The sequence below is a fragment of the Lactuca sativa genome, chromosome 3, assembly GCF_002870075.4.
Source record: "Lactuca sativa cultivar Salinas chromosome 3, Lsat_Salinas_v11, whole genome shotgun sequence".
Taxonomy (NCBI): Eukaryota; Viridiplantae; Streptophyta; class Magnoliopsida; order Asterales; family Asteraceae; genus Lactuca; species Lactuca sativa.
In genome coordinates, this window is record NC_056625.2 from 193,171,887 (window position 1) to 193,180,212 (window position 8,326).

At 41.1% G+C, this 8,326-nt stretch overlaps 1 pseudogene; it reads right to left on the reverse strand.

Moving 5' to 3' along the window:
* Window positions 1-3,023: 3,023 nt before the first annotated feature.
* LOC111900888 (zinc finger CCCH domain-containing protein 44-like) lies at window positions 3,024-8,068 on the reverse strand (annotated as a pseudogene).
* Window positions 8,069-8,326: the final 258 nt, after the last annotated feature.

Consider the following 8,326-nt stretch of genomic DNA (forward strand, 5'->3'; position numbering starts at 1 on the left):
ATTTTCTTGGAACTCCATGTCAGGTACTGGGGTTGAGCAAACACCAAGTAAAACTCCAACAGATCCCTATCTACCTTCGGGTATGGGGAAGGAATAGCAGCAGTCGAATTGAAGCAATGGAAGATAAATGCCGTTCAAGTGATTGGCATATCGAATTGTGCATCCTTGGAGTTTTCGAGCCTGAAAGACATTATCGGCTCAAGCCAGAGAATGCTCGGCTCATCGATTGTACATCTTTGGAGCGAATCTATAGTCCAGATAGGAAACATGGACTTTTTCTTCTCTAGGAGCTCCGCCTCCTTTTGCTTCTGCTCAAGCTCAACTTTTTGTTTCTTGTAGCTTTCTTCCATTTCTTTTTCAAAGGGCTTTACCTTCTGGAAGGAATTCTTGGGATTCTCGGCATAGACATCATCCTCATTGTCTGTGTCGTCCTCGTGTATTTTCTTCTTCTTTTTCTCGTTGTTACTGACCGAAGGTTCATTACCCTTCGGTTCAGTAGATGGTTTCGGTCCAGAAGGAGGTTGAGTTGTCACCTTCTCCCCCTTGTTTCGGTTGGACCCCAGTCACCAGAACACCCTCGATGCGACTAAGGATGTCCAATACTCATCGGAGCTTGTCTGCCAGTTGGCGCTTGATGGTTATGGTAATGATAGGATCGTGAGCCTCAATGAGACGGAGAAGGATGGAGTGAACATCAGCAGCAGAACTCCTAATGACCTCCCTTTCTGACTTTAGGTCATTAACCTCAGCAGTAGCAATACACAGCTTGTGGTTTTGCATTTTGAGTTGTGAGGTGCGCCTGTCTAGCTCATCTATAATGCGATTATCTACAGCTAAATCAGCCTCGAGTTGAGTCAAACGGTCATTGACATTAGCATGTAGAGTTTCGTTGGCTGCTTCAATGGCTTGTCGTGCAGCTTCAAGGTTTGAGCGTTCAGATTGAAGAGACCTTTGATGGTTCTCCACTGAAGCGTTGACAGTTTAAGCATTCTTTGCAGCAGCAGCCTGCAAGGAATCTAAAAATAGGTGAGCTTTAGAAACTAGTTTATCAACTTTTGCGATCGCTTCTTTGCATTCCTTATTCGAAGCATCAACAGCGAGTGAGGCTTGTTGACATTGGGAAGTAGAGGCTTCGATTGCTTTGGCTGCAGTAGATAGTGTGGCACTATGTTCAGTAACAATGGAGGAGAACAGGGCCTTCAATGCAGGTTCAGAGTAAGCTTCGAAAGTAGAGGATGAGAGAAATTGATCAAGCTTCTCATTTATTGCCTTGAGATGACGTTTCATAACAGGCTCGTCGTCGTCATCATCGCTCTACACACAATAAGGACTGAAATACATGGAATCAAATTCCAAGTCCTCACCGCCTATAATAGGGGTTGTTTCAGTGGATTATGTGGGAGATAAGGGTTTTGAAGTAGGTTGAGGTTCGGTTGTGACAGGTGGTTCGGTGACTGGTGGATTGGGAACAATAAAGTGAGGTCCTGTGGTAGTAGTGGTAGTGGTGGTATCTGTGAAAATGGTAGTAGGTATAGGAATTGTAGTAAATGGTTGAGTGGTTGGAATGGGAGATATAGGAGGGATGGATACTGGCATGGTTAGAGATGGAGGTGAAGGAGGGTGAGAGCGAATTGGAATTTCTGGGGTAGGGGAGCGAGGTGGAGTATCACCTCGGCCCGAAGCCTCATCATAAGAGATTTTGCTCTCAGATTCTGAAGGAGGAGCATTCTTGTGCTTAGGAGGGACATATTCTGAATCAGAATCACTTGAGGATTTCAGAATAAGTCTCCTAGCGGGCTTCTTTTGTTTCTTCGGTGGAGCCTATGATGTTGCAGCCTTGTCAGACTTTCGTTTCTTGGGGGTTTGCCCCTTGGTTGGTTTAGAGATAGGTCCATCCTTCTGAGTATCAGGCTTCTTCCCCCTTTTGGCTGGCTTGTCAGCCTCTTCAATAGAGCGAACCATTGCTGGAGTAAGCTCCCTTGGGACTGACGATGGACACTTCCTGTATTGTTGGAGAACGTTACTCGACGCAGAGATACGAACGAGCATTGCTTCAGGAATGGATCCAATAAAAGAGAACTTGGTTGGAGCGGTGACAATTATTTTGGTAGTATGAAAGGTAGCAATGGATGAGAGAAGAGAATCCGCCATTATTGGAACGCGAAGGCGGTCGATTGCCCAGTTCGTGATGATCGACCAAAATCATCCACATGAGATCTCAGAATGCCTGGATGAAGAGACCAAGCTTTGAACCAACTGCTGCCAAATAATAGACCCGTAATCTAACTCAATCCCATGGTACAACCCATACAACACAGTCATGAAAGACTTCCTGGCACCATCTGAGCCAGCGCTTCGCTCAGAAAGTCCCTTGAACAGCAGCGTTAAAAGGTTATTCCATTGAGGAGGAAGGAAAGACTTCTTGAACCCATTTAATTCATCTTGCATGGCTTGAACCCAGTCTGAATGATCAAGTGCTGAGTTAACAGTCTTCGGTTCAACTTTGGAAACAAAGGAGTTGAACATGTAAAACTCTACTTTGGAAAAGAGTGCAACCTGTTTCGCTTTGATTTGAGAACGAGTTAACAATTTTTCTGAAGATTCCCAGATAATTTGACTTTGAGGGTGATCTTTGGTCCATTTGATAAGTGGAGGGAAATTTGGATCATAGAAAGGATCCAATTCGGCATTTATTTCTTCCCCTAGTTCAGACAGAATGTCATCATCACCGACATTGGTGTTCTCCCCTCAAAGAATGACTCCTATTCAGGACCAATATTGGTATTCCCTTCTTTGGTTGGAATTTCAGTAGAGCTTGAAGAATGTGACGATGAGTTCTCCCCCTGGAATGAAGACCCTTTATCGTGATGAGGAGTTGGACCCCCCTAGACATTAGGACTGTCACATGAAGATTTGCTTGCTTCTGGCCTTTCGGTTTCTTTGGATTGATCATCAACCATCTTTTGAGTAGCATTGTCGATAACTTGTTTTAGATTATCAACTTTGTTGTCTTTTGCATTTGATTAAGAGTCAATCGCTTTTTGAGGCTCATCAAACTGAAGCATGAATTGGTCGAAAAGATTCGAGATAGAGATCGTAACTTGACCATTCTTTGGAAAGATCTCTTTCATTGCACTTTCTGTTGAATTCATCTTCTTAACATAACTATGGTCAAAGGTGAAATAGTATGTTTCTTCAATTTTCTTTGAGCGCTTATTGAGAACTCTATACGCCTTGGAGTTCAGGGAGCAGCCTAAGAAAATTCCTTCATCAGCCATAGCATCGAACTTGTTTCGATTCTCACTGGAGTTGAAAATGAAACATCTTGAACCAAACACATGAAAGAATTTCACATTTGGTTTTCGATTATTCAAGATCACATAAGGGGTAATGGAGAACTGCTTGTTCAAATATGATCTATTTTGAGTATAACATGCAGCAGCAATTGCATTAGCCCAGAAATACAAAAGTAAGGACGCGAAGCATAGCATAGTTCGAGCTGCTTTAAACAGAGATCGGTTTCGCCTTTCAACGATGCCATTCTGCTGTGGAGTATAAGGGGCTGAGAAATTGTGAGTCGTCCTCTTTTCAGCAAGAAAGTCTTCAAAATCTTTGTTCTTGAATTCAAAGCCATTGTCGCTTCTCACATTGCAAACTACCTTTCTAAGTTGCGTCTCTATCTGTTTAATAAAGAGCTTAAGCTTTGGAGTGGCTTCAGACTTTTGCTTGAGGAAGAATACCCATGTAAATCTTGAGAAATCGTCCATAATAACCAGAATGTATTTGTTCCCCCCAATGCTTTCAATGGACGATGGACCACACAGGTCAATATGTAGTAGCTCCAATGGTTCTATCACCTTAGTATTGATAATAGAAGGATGACTCTGCCTACTCTGCTTTCCCATTTCACATGCTGCACAAAGATGTTCTTTATCAAATTTTAGAACTGGAAGACCTCGAACATGATCACCCAAGACCAACTTGTTGATATCCTTGAAATTCAGTTGAGATAGTCTTTTATGCCATAACCAGGTTTCATCAGAGTGAGCCTTTGTGAGTAAGCACACTGCTGGTTTACCTCGAATTGGGTTGAGGTTCAAAGGAAACATTTCTCCCTTACACTTTGACTTCAGCAGAACGTTGTTAGTTTTCTTCTCGACAATCTCTGAGCCTTCATCGTCAAATAATACTTTCAATCCAGTGCCAACCACCAGTTGTGATACACTGATAAGATTGTGTTGGAGCCCTTCAACATAAGCCACTTTTCTTATAGAGAACTCGCTATTAGTGATCATTCCATAGCCTTTGATGGTACCAAATGAGTTGTTTCCATACTTTAAAATGCCACCATCCTTGAGAGAACGAAACTCCCTCAGTTCTTCCTTCCTTCCTGTCATATGACGTGAGCAGCCACTATCAATGTACCATTCTTCGTCAAACTGCTCATCACGAATAACCTGCAAAACATTAAGCAGATTTAGGAACCCAAAGTTTCTTGGGTCCTTGTGAGCCTTTTACAAGACAGGGAATAGTAAGAGAAATATCAACCATGTATGTGCGTTTAACTAAAGTTGTTTCATCTTTTCTTTTTATGGTGAAAACTTTTATTTTGGTTGATTTAGTAGGATTGGAATTTGTGGTGTTGAAGTCAACATTCTTTTGAATCTCTTTTGGAAGATTGTTATCTTCAGGAAAGAGTTTTCCTTTTCCCTTTGAACCATTTGAAGGACGAGAATTTGAATGGGAAGAGTTGGATTTAGAAGTGACTTTGGATCCCCTTTGTTTCTGATTGGAGTTGTATGGATGGGGACCGAAACCGCTATTTCGGTTGCTATTGGGTGAAGGACCGAAACCGCTCTTTCGGTTGTTATTAGGTGAAGGACCGAAACCGCTCTTTCGGTTGTTATTGGATGAGGGACTGAAACTCTTCTTTCAGTTGTTATTGGATGGGGGACCAAAACTCTCCTTTCGGTTGTTATTGGATGGAGGACCGAAACTCTTCTTTCGGTTGTTATTAGATGGGGGACCGAAACTCTCCTGTCGGTTGTTATTGGATGGGGGACCGAAACTCTCCTTTCGGTCGAGAGACCGAAACCACCCTTTCGGCTCCTATCGGTAGAAGGACCGAAACCACCCTTTCGGCTCCTTTCAGTAGAAGGACCGAAACCACCCTTTTGGCTCCTTTCGGTAGAAGGACCGAAACCACCCTTTTGGCTCCTTTCAGCAGATGGACCGAAACCACCCTTTTGGTTGGTGTTGTACTGAGGACCAAAACTACCCTTTCGGTTCCTTGATTCCTCTTGTGATTTGTGCTTGCTTTCTATCCTTGTAAAGTGAGGATTTTGAGATTTCCAAAACTGTTTTCTTTCTGAGAGATTCTTCTTGTATCTCAGATTTCTTTGATGCTTTCTATCAGCTACCTGCTTTGGATTTCTATGAATGTTGGCCTTTCCTTTTGAAGTGTGAGCACAACATTCACTTTTTGCTGATGATGTCTCACTAGCGGATTGCACAGGTTCGCTCAATAGGGTTTTGGATCCACTTGTGCTCGGCACATCATATCTTGTTGGCTCATTTAGTGGTTCGGGTATATATCTACCTTTCACTCTCTATGAAGTTTTATGAGATAGACCTTTAGTCTCATCAGCGTTGTCTATTGGGGCCGACCAGAAAAATTCATCACATCCGCCAGCATTGTCTTCGTCTACCATAGCTGTTAACTCTACAGTTTGTTGTGGAGTGACGCCCGGTACTGTGTAGACTTGATTTACAGTGGTTTGTACCTTTTGGTACACAAAAACTTTAGCTTTGAGAACTTTGGTTTTGTCAGTAGATGAGCGAGCAAACTCAAGAGAGTTTTCAGAAATCAGGTTTTTGCATGACTTAGGTTCGCTTTTGACAAATTCAGAACAGTCCACCAAATCCTCTATAGAGATTTCACTCACATCAATTTTATTTTCTAAACTTAATTTGGCATTCAAAGAGTCAAATTTTTGTATAGTTTCGGTTCTTAATTTCAATCTATCATTTTCGTCTAACAGATTTTTGAGCATGTCTTTGTGGTCTTTGGAGTTTATGTAGGATTCAATTTTGTCCAGACCTATTTTATATGCTGGAGAAACTTCGTCATAAGATACAACGCTTTCACAGTTGTAGGCTCCAGCATCGATTTCATCCTCCTTTAACTCAAGGAAGGGAAAAATCATGCGATGTATCTTCTTTCCTATTTCACAATCAAGATGCAACTGAGTGATATTAAAATAGAGTCTTTTAGCAATTAAACAAAACACATTTCGCTATTTAAGAAGTTTAAGATTGTCTCTTTGCAATTAAATTGATTCATCCTTAGACCTAATCAACTCCTTCTCCTTTTGCTCGATCCACATCCTCCTTTCCTCACTTGCATGATCACGAAGATTATTGAGCCGCAATGTCTCTGCTTCCATAAAGTCATTGAGCCTTGTAGATTGGAGGGACACTGCCTTGTCCTGTATGTCACCTACAGTAAACCACTTTACGAGCCCACATCTTACACTTTGCCGCAAACGTCTGCATTCATCCTCAGACAGATCTTGATTTGAAATTGTATCAATTGATACAGTCTCCTTCTTGTCTAAATTTAATACTTCAAGCAAAATATCTACAGATTTATTGCCAATCTTATATGGTGCATCTGCCTTACTTGTACCTACAACTTGGACAAGTCTGTACATATCATACTTCTGATCAATACCAGATATTCTTGTTCTCACAATTGATCCAATCACTTTTACACGAAACTGTTCACTATTGTCATTAAGATTTTCCATCAATTTACGGTGAAAGTATATTAAGTTCATATTATGGACATCAATGGCATCATAGTCGTCCAATTTATTTTGTGGGACCCGGTCTTCACTCTTCTCTTGATTTCTCCTTTTCTTATCTTTACCCAATGTCATCATATTTTCAAGATTCCAATCAGGGTCAACTTGTTTTCCAATATTCTTGATTGTGTTCTTTGGGAGATCTTCATTTATGAAAAAATGAAACTCCAAAAGCTTTAACATTTCAAAATGACCAACACATGGTTTCCCGAACAGAATCTTTAGCCTTGAATCACATAGTATTTGACTTTTCTTTCGTGGGTCCCGCAAATTATTTCTTTTTATGTACCCTAACATAAGTTCTTGAACATCAAACTGAGATAACAATGATGTATCACAATTCTTCATATGTGCAAAAAAATCTAAAAGCTCTTTAGTTGCCCATTATTTGCTTTTGTTAGCACCCAGTTTTTTCGTAATTACAGTTTACTTTTGGATGTGTTCATCTGTCTTTTGTCTTTTAGATTCACTTGTCTCAAGATTTTGAGGGGAAATCTCTGGTGTAGTGCTTTTAAGATCATTGTCCCCATTATGTACACATGTTGATGGGACAACTAAAGGGGTTGTTGTATTAGCTTGTTTCCATGGATTTGTAGCTTGAGTAAGCTCATCAAGAGTCAAAGATAATTTCCCTTTTAAATAGATCCAATACACCTTAAAAGATACTCCTAACTAGTTTTGTCATAAAAATCCACCTGAGCCTTCTCATCCTTTTCTTGTCCATTGTTTTCAATCAGCATGATTGTTTTCATGCACGTTGTGCAAAAGCCTTTATCACCTCTTACACATACATAATCAGCTCTTTTAATGCATCCTTTGCACAATGAATATGTACAAGTATAGCACATATGATGGTCTGCCTTCTGGCATATACTACATATATGCCAACCACAATTCCATCTAGCTTTGGATTGAAAAAATGCCTCATGACGCTTGACACAAGCCGAATGGTATGCCTTCGGGCATCCTCGGCGATCGCATAGCACGAGACTCCCACCATCGAAGTAGATAAAGCAAACATCTTCGTCCACTTCTTTATTCATCTTAGTAGGCGGCGATTTCGCCTGAGCCCTTGGTGGTCAGCCTCGCTTCATCTTCACCAATTCAGCTCCCCCGCTTCCATTACCTAAATCAACCTCCACTCCCCCACCTTCATCGGCACATTCGACAGCACCAACAACATCGACCGGACCTCCAGCCATCTTCGACCCATCACTCGATGTGGAAAATAAGAACAAACACAAATATGAAGATTATGTCGATGATCACTCGATTTATTGAAATATGAGGAATAAATTACACTTTCAGCATAGACTAAAGAATCTAACACTATATAAGAAACCTCACGTGGCGGCTACATTTTGCCTCACTCTTTGATGAAATCCTGCTGATTTGATCAGTTAGGTTAGAATTTGTGACACGGGTTTGGGTGAGACTGCTACTTATGCTAGAGGATTTAG